Source organism: Oncorhynchus masou, chromosome 21, assembly GCF_036934945.1.
Source record: "Oncorhynchus masou masou isolate Uvic2021 chromosome 21, UVic_Omas_1.1, whole genome shotgun sequence".
Taxonomy (NCBI): domain Eukaryota; kingdom Metazoa; phylum Chordata; class Actinopteri; order Salmoniformes; family Salmonidae; genus Oncorhynchus; species Oncorhynchus masou.
In genome coordinates, this window is record NC_088232.1 from 20,426,981 (window position 1) to 20,439,729 (window position 12,749).

Here is a 12,749-nt window from a genome sequence, read left to right on the forward strand (position 1 = left end):
TTCAATTAGTTTAGATGAAGGGGGGAGACAGGTTATAGAAGGATTTTTAAACCTTGAGACATGGATTGTATATGTGTGCTATTGAGGGTGAATGGGCAAGACAAAAGATTTAAGTAACTTTAAACAGGGTAAGTAGGTGCCAGGCTCAACGGTTTGTGCGGTGTGTGGGTAAAATCACTGGGCAAACCAAGCCAGATAATTGCATCGTTTGCTCTATAACCTGTTTGTTCATATGCCTTGCAACCATGACGTCCAGGCCTATGGCTGAGACAACAAGACAGTGGCAGAATAAATTCAACCACACCTTTTGTTTCATCACAAACCCGGAGAGCAACCTCTGTCCACAAAGCATATTGCATGTAGCAAACAGTTACGTGACCTACAGCATGGTCAAGCCAGCTAATGTTTTCGGACTACTAAACATCTTTTGATTTAGAACCACGGAGAGTTACCTCAAGTTGTAAAGAAAACAGGAGCTGCTTTCACTATCAAATCACATATGCTTAGTCTAAGTGATAACTAAAAGATACCGAAAACAATTTAGTCCAACATTAGCTAAAAATGATGTGGCTCTCCATGGTTCTGATTTGTGTGCATTCGTGCTAGTGGAAAAACATGTACACTCACCATACTTGTAGAGGAACAAACGTCAATGCCATCCTCTTTCTTGCTGACAAATCTGTGTATGAACTGTCATACAGTTCACACTTTTTTGTTCGTCTAGACTATCTGGCTAAAATGCTTGCTCGCTAGCTTAACTTTCTTTCATGTGCAACGTTATCTAGTTAACACTAGCCTGCTATATCTTGAACTTTCATCCTCTCAGGCCTTGGGCACAGTGTATGAATTTATGGTTGGATCAGAATAGCCATTATATTCATTGGCCAGTATGGAGAATTAAGTAAAACCACATGTCCAAATCCCTATGTCCATCCATGGCTAATTTAGGAAAGGGGCAATTTTAGCTAGCTAGCCACCGGAGGACAACAAAACAGCGAGATGCAACAATTCTGACACTACTTTGTTGCGCCAGGACCATTCACAGTTGAGCTCACTCAGTTTAGCTCAATACTGATTGGCTTTTATTTTATACTTTTTTTCTCTTTTTTATTATTTTATCAAGAGAGGTCAACTGCTCACTGGCATCCATTGTGTTCAATGCTATGGGTGGCAGCAATGTCATACTTTTTGACCAGACAGCATCAGATGGGGTACAAACAGAGGCACTGTTTCACTTGTTTTGATTCTTTCTCCAGTTAGATACATTCAGCCTCTTGCCAATAGAATAACATTTTTATTTGAATGTATTATTTTTTGTTACATATTTGGGGGGAAGCCTGGCTTCCTTTGGCATCCATGAATGCCGGCATCCCTGTGGAACGCTTTCGACTCCTTGTGGAGTCCATGCCTTGACCAATTGAGGCTGTTCTGAGGGCAAAAATGGGGGGCACTCAATATTATAAAAGTGTTTTAATGTGTTGTACACTCAGTGTATATTGTGTATCGCCCATAAATTTGAAAACATTTAAATATGATTATTAGGCTATATCGCCCGGCCATACCAGGAGGGTGACCACTGACTATACCAGGTTGCTTGGCTAAGCACCACAAGCAACAGATGGTCCACATCAAGGGCACAGTGTGTTTTAACCTGCCTCGTGGGCATGACTCCTCTACGGGGAGGGGATGATCCTGCCAGACGAGATTAGCTCAAGATCTTAATGCAGTGTGTGATGCCATCTGTGTGTGAATGGATGTGTAGATTATGACACATTTTTTGGTGTTGGTGAGAATTTTAAATAAACCAGCAGGGTTAAATCTATACCTTTTCAAGAAGATGACCGGACTAGATTTCAATTCATTCAGACCTTACTTTCCATCAGTCCCACACTATCCCTTAAACAAATGCATACTCACCACACCAGATTACAAGCATGCTACAGCTGTTATTTGGAAAGGGAGGAAGCCAGTCCTTATTGAAAGTTAGGCAGGTTTTAGACAACCAGTTGTAATTCTATAGTGAAGGAAACTAAACTCATAGGGTTTTTAGAATTGCCATTGTTTACACAAATGCACACACAAAAAGGTTTGAAATGTAAATTGTCTGACACTTTCAATGTATGGGAAGCCTTTCTCTACATAGTGTTATCTGTTCTGCTCCTGTAGTACAAAAAGGGGAGAATAGAATACTCAAGGCCATAAAAATAAATGTTCTGCTACAAGAGGATTGTGTGCATTTATCCTCACACTCCAACTCATCTAGTGAGTGCTACTGTAACAGTTACTTATCTAGCCTAAACCTACGTCACTCACGGAAACTACATTATTCATTCAAAGCGTCTGCTCTGCTCCTGTGTGTGTTTCCAAGGACAAATGGGCTGCTTCACTTCCACATCACCCAGAGAGATTATTTTGTTACTTTTTCTGCACTAAAAAACATCTGCATATTTTCAGTAGTGCGGTTTGACAGTTATCCAGTCCATTCGGAAATAATTTGTTACAGCCTTGTACTAAAATTGATGATAATTTATTTTTATCCATCTGCACACAATAACCCATAATGACAAACCGAAAACAGGTTTTGTGAAATTTTTGCAATTTTAATAAAAATTTAAAAATAAACGTATTTGCATAAGTATTCAGACCCTTTGCAATGAGACTTGAAATTGAGCTTGTGCATCCTGTTTCTATTGTTCATCCTTGTGATGTTTCTACATCTTGATTGGAGTCCACCTCTGGTAAATTCAAATGATTTTGGAAATGATTTGGAAATGCACACACCTGTCTATGTAAGGTCCCACAGTTGACAGTGCATGTCAGAGCAAAAACCAAGCCATGAGTTTGAAAGAATTGTCTGTAGAGCTCTGAGACAGGATTGTGTTGGGGCACAGATCTGGGGAAGGGTACCAAAAAATGTCTGCTGCCCCAACGGTCGCCAAGAACAGTGGCCTCCATTTTTAAATGGAAGAAGTTCGACTCTTCCTAGAGCTGGCCAAACTGAGCAATCAGGGGAATAGGGTCTTGGTCAGGGAGGTGACCAAGAACCTGATGGTCAGTCTGACAGAGCTCCTCTGTGGAGATGTGACAACCATCTCTGCAGTTACAACCATCTCTGCAGCACTCAACCAATCAGGCCTTTATGGTTGAGTGGCCAGACAGATGGCACTCCTCAGTAAAAGGCACATGACAGCCTGTGTGGAGTTTGCCAAAAGGCGCCTAAAGGACTCTGACCAAGAGAAACAAGATTCTTGGCACTGAATGCCTAGCATCACGTTTGGAGGAAACCAGGCACCGTTTATCACCTGGCCAATACCATCCCTACGGGGAAGCATGGTGGTGGCAGCATCATGCTGTAGGGGTGTTTTTCAGCCGCAGGGACTGGGAGACAGAAACATAAACCTTTTACCTTGTCATAAATATACATAATTGCAAATGATTAAATCCTTCCAATAGAAATTTTAAAAAACTTTTTAGTTATGAATTGAACTTTAATTAAATGAGTTGAATCTTCACATGGGATGATTTCACTGAACAACAAAAGGGAATATTGATTGATCCCCAACGATCCATTGCATCTCCCAAAAACGTTTTCATCATACATCTGTAAAATGATTGTCTGAAGCTTTGGTTGACTTCCATGTATTCTCCCTCAATATCCACCTCTTGAACGTCAGACTCATCTTCACTGTCACTTTCCAACCATGTTGAGGATGGCTTGTTGTCAGGCTCAAAAATTTGCCCGGGTGGCCACCATTTTTTTCAACACTTGTATTGGTCAGCCTGTTGCGTACTTTGGTGTGTGTGTTCCCAAACAAGGACCAGTTGCACTCTGAGGCAGCTGATGTTGGTGGGATTTGGAGGAGGATGGAGGCAACAGGGGAAAGAACCTCAGATCCACAAAGTCCCTTCTACCAGGTGGCTGATGAGATATGTTGGCACGACTGCCTTATTACATCTCCATCCCAAAGCCCTTGCTTGGAAGTGTACTTTGCCAGACTGCCTAGAACCTTGCCTTCATCCAGGCCAAGGTGGCGAGACACGGTAGTGATGACACCGTAGGCCTTGTTGCTCTCTGCACCAGACAGGATGCTCTTGCCAGCATATTTGGGGTCCAAAAAGTACGCTGCGGCGTGTATGGGATTCAGGCAGAAGTCTTAACGCTTTTGATGTATTTCAGAACTGCAGTTTCCTCTGCTTGGAGCAACAGTGAAGTGGGCAGGGCAGTACAGGTTTATTCTCTTACATCTGCAAGCAGAGTCTGAACATCAGACAGGATGGCATTGTCTCCCTCAATCTGTGCAATGGCTACCGTTGTAGGTTTCAGAAGTTTCTGGCTGCTTACCACTCTCCCAAAATGCATCATCCAGGAGGATCCTCTTGATTAGGCTGTCCAAATCGGCAGACTGTGATATGGCAATATCTTGGAGAGACTCCTTCCCCTCCAAGAGACTGTCAAACAGGATGACAACACCACCCCAACGGGTGTTGCTGGGCATCTTCAATGTGATGCTCTTATTCTTCTCACTTTGCTTGGCGAGGTAGATTGCTGCTATAACTTGATGGCCCTTCACATGCCTAACCATTTCCTTGTCTCTCTTGTAGAGTGTACCCATTGTTTTCAATGCCATGATGTCCTTGAGGAGGAGATTCAATGCATGAGCAGCACAGCCAATTGGTGTGATGTGAGAGTGTGACTCCTCCACTTTAGACCAAGCAGCCTTCATATTCACAGCATTGTCTGTCAGCAGTACAAATACCTTCATTGGTCCAAGGTCATTGATGACTGCCTTCAGCTCATCTGCAATGTAGAGACCGGTGTGTCTTGTCCCTTGTGTCTGTGCTCTTGTAGAATACTGGTTGAGGGGTGGAGATAATGTAGTTAATTATTCCTTGCCCACGAACATTCGACCGCCTATCAGAGATGGCAATAGTCTGCATTCTCTATAATTTGCTTCACCTTCACTTGAATGCTGTTGAACTCTGCATTCAGCAAATTAGTAGATACAGCATGTCTGGTAGGAGGGGTTTATGCTGGGCGAAGAACATTCAGATATCTCTTCCAATACACATTATCTGTGAGCATTATCTGTGAACACCTTAGCTACATACCTCCATTGACTCAAAAAAAACTTCTGATTCCGGGAGGACTGTGAGCTGTTGCTATCGATAAGGTGTCTGATTCATCATTTTCACCTCTAATAGAAGTAGAGGGACTTTTGTCGGAGGTCACTTGTTGTCAGCGCTGAGGGAACTTTATGCACTTGGCCAGATGATTCTACATCTTTGTTGCATTCTTCACATGTTCTTCACATATTTGGGGTTGGTCCAGTAACCGAAAGGTTGCTAGATTGAATCCCCGAGCTGACGAGGTAAATAAAAATGCGGTGTTCTGCCCCTGAACAAGGTAGTTAATCTACTGTTCCTAGGCTGTCATTGTAAATAAGTATTTGTTCTTAACTGACTTGCCTAGTTAAATAAATAAAATAAGATTTGGCACAGTATTTACAAATGTACACAGCTTTTCCTTCTACATTAGCTCCAGTGAAATGTTTCCACACATCAGATGGTTCCCGTGGCATTTTCCTGTAAAGATTGGAAAAAATAGTAAAATAACAACATACAATTCCATGTACAGATAAATGGTTAACCTGTCTAGGAAAGGAGTTCTGCTAGCGGAACCCCACCACAACATTCCGCTGAAAAGGCAGCACACGAAATTCAAAAATATTTTTTTTGAAATATGTAACTTTCACACATTAACAAGTCCAATACAGCAAATTAAAGATAAACATCTTGTTAATCTAACCATGGTTTCCGGTTTCAAAAATGATTTACAGCGAAAGCACAACATATGATTATGTTAGGTCAGAGCCAAGTCACAAATACACACAGCCATTTTTCCAGCCAAAGATAGGAGTCGCAAAAAGCAGAAATATAGATAAAATGAATCACTAACCTTTGATCTTCATCAGATGACACTCATAGGACATAATGTTACAAAATATGTGTATGCTTTGTTTGATAATGTGCATATTTATATCCCAAAATCTCAGTTTACATTGGCGCGTTATGTGCAGTAATGTTTTGATTCCAAAACATCTGGTGATTTTGCAGATATACTCATAAATAACATTGATAAAAGATGCAAGTGTTATTCACAGAATTAAAGAGACTTATCCTCTATGCAACCACTGTGTCAGATTTCCCAAAAACTTTATGGAAAAAGCATAATCTGAGAACGGCACTCAGTACCCAATTCAGCCAAAGAAATAGCCGCCATTTTGGCGTCAACATTAGTTCGTAAAAACACTAAATGTTCACTTACCTTTGATGATCTTCATCAGAAGGCACTCCCAGGGATCCCAGTTTGACAATAAATGACTGATTTGTTCCATACAGACCATCATTTTGCCACTTGTTGTTAGCGTGTTCAGCCCAGTAATCCATCTTCATGAGGAGCGAGCACTTCCTCCAGACAGAAACTCAAACAGTTCCGTTACAGGTCGTAGAAACAAGTCAAATGATGTTTGCAATCAATCTTTAGGATGTTTATAACTTAAATCATCAATAAGGTTCCAACTGGAGAATTTCATTGTCTGAAGAAAAGCACTGGAATGAGAGCATACTCTGTCGGGAGCGCGCGTCATGAGACCGAGGCTCTCTGCCAGACCACTCACGAAAAGAGCTCCTATGAGCCCCTCCTTTTATAGTAGAATCGTAAATCTAGGATCTAAAGGCGGTGACATCTAGTGGAAGCCCTAGCACATCCATAACTATTAGGGATTTGAATAGGCAATGTTTTGAAAATCGATATCTCACTTCCTGTTTGGATTTCTTCTCAGAATTTTGAATGCCGTATGAGTTCTGTTATACTCACAGACATCATTCAAACAGTTTTAGAAACTTCAGTGTGTTTTCTATCCAATACTAATAATAATATGCATATATTAGCATCTGGGACAGAGTAGGAGGCAGTTCAGTTTGGGCACGCTATTCATCCAAAAGTGAAAATACTGCCCCCTGTCCCAAAAAAAGTTAAGCAGTGAGATTAAACAACTCCTTCATAAGATAAATGTTTTAAAATGAAACGTATGGAAACAGGTGAATTAACACTCCTCAGTTAGCAGGCACAGGCAAGCTAAAACCCACATGGTAGCAAAAACTAACTAGCAGAAATGGTTGACAAGTTAATGTTTTTAACACACTTTGTGTTAAATCATGTATGCCATATAAAATGTATTCATCCGACCCAGTATTGTAATCAAAACTTACCAGAAAGCATGTGATCCTTGGCTCAGACAGTGTAGTAGTGTGGGCTCAATAGCATCTTATTAATACATTTTTTTGCAAAAATGTCAACCTGTTTTTGCTTTGTCATTATGCGGTATTGTGTGTAGATTGTTGGGGGGGGGGGTCAATTGAATCAATTTTAGAATAAGGCTATAACTTAACAGTGGAAAAAGTGAATACTTTCCGAATGCACTGTCTGAGTCATATGAATTTATGAACTGACAAGTGTTGTTTTTCTGTATCTTTTGGAAAAGCAATTTTGCGTGATTTCAATGAATTGGGTGCGCGTATGTATCTGATAGGCCATACATTAAACCCACAACCATGGGATGGCTAGTGCCACCCTCTTACCAACATTTGACTGCATCCAGTCTTTTATGGGTGTTTGTTTACCATACTTTGTGCAGGTGAGTGTGGGCTATCTAGTAGAAATTGTTACATTTAGACAGGCGCCCTTTATCTAACCCTCTCCTTCACTCTTCAAATGTAATAAGGTTTGACGTTTACGCTGTGATCACACACCCTAACAATAGGTCCCTTATGTTTTGCTCAGGAATGGTGTTCCTAGGCTGTTTTGCATTTTTACAATTTGCATCATGGTTATTTTCTACTGTCACAAGGACGATTTGACCTCTGAGACAGCACAGGCCCCAGCGCGGGGTGTGTGTGTGTGTCTACTGTACGCTCGTGCGCCTGTGTTCTTCCCAACTCTGATTTCAGCAGTTGAGTGACATCTCAGAAGTGGGTCATATTTTCTCCCTCGGGCAACTTCCTACATACTGTTGAAGTCGGAAGTTTACATACACTTAGGTTGTACAGTGGTTGTAGAGGGTGCAACAGCACAGCACCTCGAAAAATGCCAGATCTCTATTATATTATGACAGACCAGCTAGATCTACTGTCTGTATTATATTACTGTCTTTATTATATTACAACAGACCAGCTGTATCTACTGTCTCCATTTCACTTTGGCCATTGATGTGGTCCTGCACTCTCCTCAACAGCCTCAAATAGGCTATTTCATGTGGGTTTTGGTGGGGCGGCAGACACACGCATCTCACAATACATGACATTAAATGTTTATATATTGTTTCTAAAATAAATAAAAAATCACATATTTTATATTATTAATTTCAAACATGGGCATTAGCATAAGAACTTACCAGTCCAAAACAATGTCCTCTCCCGTTCAAAAAATATTCCTCCACAATCGCTAAATGAAGCATCCTACAACAATCTCTGTCTCACCTTCCCTATCAATTTATTCTAAATTTGTGTGTACATCTGTATATCTAGACTTAGATTTAGCTTTCCCTGACTTAGTCGCCATAATGATTGATATATAAACAGCTGAATCTGCGCATTCACCAAACAATAATATGCGTAGCTTCTTCCGGTATGAAAATTCAATAGCGCATGACTCTCTTTACGCTGGAGCTTACTACATGGGTTGGTCTTGCAACACATAAACATGGCGTATTGCCGTTTAGCTCAGCTCATTGGCTATCTACACAGCCTGATTTCAAGACGATCAGTGGTCATTGGGTTGAAAGACAGTCAATCAACGAAACAGCGGGCAAATCATTGGTGCACAATGATGTCATTACTTGTTGTCTTCAAATCGGTTTCGTTTAGTCAATACGTCCCGCGAAATGGCCCCAGGTTTGATTGTGTTACAAACAAACCAGTTGATTGCAATGAAACCAATCTGTGTGGGTGATTTACCTGGAATGAGTCGTCAAATGGAATGAGACGGAATTCACTGCACAAGCGGGTTCACAAAATGTTTCGTGTTAGGCTATAAAAACTGATTTTATCAAACAAAAGATCATTCATTGTGTAACAATGAGCATTGGAATTGCAAACAGACGAAGATCGTCAAAGGTAAACAATTTATTTTAATGCAGTTTGATTATGTTACCCCTGTGCTGTTTAAAAATGTAAAAAAAAGTATGGGGCTCTATGCTCAAATAATTGCATTGCATTCTTTCGCAGTAAATCCATTTTTTAAATCTGACAACGCAGTTGGATTAACAAGATTCTAGGCTTTCGATACATGTGAGACATTTGTATTTTCATGAATGTTTAATATAACTATTTATGTAGCGAGCAGAAAAGGATTCAAATAAAATCATTTACCTTTGAAGAACTTCGGATGTTTTCAATGAGGAGACTCAGTTACATAGCAAATGTTCAGTTTTTCCTGAAAGATTCTTTGTGTAGGAGAAATCGCTCCGTTTTGTACATCACGTTTGGGTACCAAAAAAAAATGAAAATTCAGTCATCAAAACGGCGAACTGATTTCCAAATTAACTCCATAATATTGACTGAAACACCGACAAAAGCTGTTTAGAATCAATCCTCAATGTGTTTTTCACATCTCTTCATTGATATATCGTTAATAGTCTCCTTTCTCCGGTGAATCGCTTGGAAAAAGACGTGCAGTTGAAGATGACGCACCAATTTCGACGGAGGACACCGGGCGGACACCTGGCAAATGTAGTCTCTTATGGTCAATCTTCCAATGATATGCCTACAAATACATCACAATGCTGCAGACACCTTGGGGAAACGATAGATCGGGCAGGCTCATTCCTTGTGCATTCACAGCCATATAAGGAGACAATGAAAAACAGAGCCTCAAAAATCCTGCTCATTTCCTGTTTGAAGTTTCATCTTGGTTTTGCCTGTAGCATCTGTTCTGGGGCACTCACAGACAATATCTTTGCAGTTCTGGAAACGTCAGAGTGTTTTCTTTCCAAAGCTATCAATTATATGCATAGTCGAGCATCTTTTTGTGACAAAATATTGCGCTTAAAACGGGCACGTCTTTTTATCCAAAAATGAAATAGCGCCCCCATAGCATCAATAGGTTAACAAACTATAAATGTCAGGAATTGTGAAAAACTGAGTTTAAATGTATTTGGTTAAGGTGTATGCACACTTCTGACTTCAACAGTATATCTTCCCCATACCCCAAGTAGATTCCCCATACTACTACCTTCTACAATAATAAAAAAAAATACCTTCACAGTTCCAGCACACAATACCTTGAGGAATCGAAACACACCAGTGCTCCCAACCCCCCCTGCCACCTCCCTTCCCTGGTCCTCTCAGTTCCCCCTGACTGCGCTAGCTGACTGAGTGCCTGCCTGTTGATCCTAGGAGGGGGATAGCCGCTGCTCCACAGCCTGGGAGAAGACCCACTACCTGGAGGTTATATACAGAGAGAAGAGCCCTCAGCTGATCTACTACTATAGAGCACCAACTAATCAACCAACATTTGGGTAAGGACATAGGGTCCTATGTTTCTCCTCTTCCTTATTTGACAGTCCACCCTCTTCTTGAGTGTGTGTTTGTCTTTGTGTTTTGCCTCCTTATTTTTCAGGGCGGTGGAGTGGGGACCTCCCGCCCGCTGACAAAGCTGTTGTCATGGAGACGTGTCTGGGACTTTTGCAGCACAGTAATCTCCACACAACAGAGAAGCCAATGCAGAGAGGGGGCGCCCAGACGAAAAAAGGGGGAGTAAAGAAAGAGTAGGGGGGGGGTTGTGTGAGACAAGGAGGGGCCCGGAGGTTAGGATGACAGAGCAGATTTAATTGTGTCCAACCAGCTAACACACAGGAGTACTACAGGCTGCTTTGCGATTAGGGTGTTCTTTGTGGACTTGGTGTTACTAATGGGGACCTTCAGTGCTTGTTGTACATATTGTTAATCGTTTTCTCGTCAGCATGTCTATTTTGTTCTTAAAACAGTAGACTAAGTGTCTGTGACGCACAGCCCCGTTAGTGCATGGCCTGAGGTTTGTGTCCAGCTCGGAGTTGGACTAACTACGTAGATAGGAATGTGACTGGCATGTGGAGAAGGGGGGCAGATCCACGGATGGAGGGACAAAGGTTATCTATTCTCCTAGCATCCGGGGTCATGTGACCAGCGCTGGGCCTGTGGGAATGGGGGGTGGGAGGGGGAGAGAGACACTTGATTTGGCTGGTGTTGGTGTAGAACCCTGCATGAAGACAACCAACTTTTTCCACTGGGTCACTGGTGCTACCAACTTTTTCAGTTGATGGCACCAGCACATGATTTGGTCGCAGCAATTAAAAATGAATAAATAATGATAAATGATAATGGCTTGTGTCCTATAATGTGCCTGCATTTCATACAGAACCAGGCTAATAATGAATGTAAGCATTTTAGCCAGGTAGTCTAGGACAACAAAAACTAAATGTCTGTACTGTATGACAGTGATAGACCATTTCGGCATCATGAAAGAGAGGAGGAAGGCATTGGCGTCCATCTTTTAAATTAGCTTTCCCTTGTGTCCTTACCTTTATTTGGATAGATTTATTGTAAACCGATAAGACTTAAAATTAAGTGCAAAATCTATTGCAGATTTCAAAGTGCCGTGTGTTCTGACAAATCATCAAGAGCGGGTATTCCCAATGCCGTCGGAGGTATGCCAAATAAAAATGTGATTCAAATTTTAAAAACAAAACTATAAAAAAATCTTCGCATTTTCTAACAGTACATTTAGATTTTCCAACGAGGCTATACAGCCTCGTTTCACTGCCAAAAATAAAATGAAACCCATCTAGTGTTCAGTGAAATAACAACCCAATGTCAAATATAGGTAGCCTAGTCAAGTAATTAACATCCAATCACGTTAACCGTTACTCTCTCGCGGGCAACCTTCACTCTTGCGCAGGCATTTAAACAAAACACGACAATTTGAAAAATAAGCCACAGGAGTGTTTGGAGCAAGAATAAAGATAACTTTCGAGTAGTAAGACGTATAAAAGCAACATAGCATTTAATAAGAAGGGGCTAGAAGCGTCTTATATGGTGAGATACCGAGTGGCTCGGACAGGCAAGCCCCATACTGTTGTGGAGGACTTAATTCGTCCTGCTGCCGCGGATATGGCTGGGGCAATGCTGGGGCAAAAGGTCCAAAAACTATACAGACAATGTCTTCATCAAACAACACTGTTTCAGTGACATGACAGGAAATGTTTTGTAACACTTACTGCTATGCATACAAGCCAGTGAATTATGTGTTACAGCTGGATGAGTCAACAGACGTGGCGGGCCTGGCACAGCTCCTGGTATATGTCCGTTACGTTCATGGGGGTCAATTAAGGAAGACATCCTCTTCTGGAAACCAGGACAACATGAGAGGATATTTTTAAAGTACTGGACAACTTTGTGACATCAAATGGACTTTGGTGGTCAAGATGTGTTATCTGTACTGCTGGCGCAAAAGCCATGATATTGAGAAATACAGTGGTTCCTCCTTTAAAAGTTGCGAGCTTACGCCGAGGGACTTATAGGTCATTTGTGGTTTAGTACGGTACCCTGCGTCATCACTTCATTGCTCCAAACCAGCGCAGGGGGGAGTTAGAGCACTGATTATTAGAGGTCGACCGATTAACTTCTTGACGCACCCATCCCGTTTGCGGGAT

The 12,749-nt window shown here is 41.4% G+C and overlaps 1 protein-coding gene across 3 annotated transcripts in view; it reads left to right on the forward strand.

Annotated features, from left to right (window-relative positions):
* LOC135507941 (protein PALS1-like) overlaps positions 1-12,749 on the forward strand; it is a 50,854-nt gene that overhangs the window by 12,378 nt on the left and 25,727 nt on the right. For 2 of the 3 annotated variants that reach the window (XM_064927763.1, XM_064927765.1), the window contains exon 2: positions 10,456-10,577. The exons of the other annotated variant lie outside the window; for it this stretch is intronic. The gene's annotated coding sequence lies outside the window, so the exon portion shown is untranslated. The remainder of the gene's footprint in view (positions 1-10,455; positions 10,578-12,749) is intronic. 3 annotated transcript variants of the gene reach the window in all.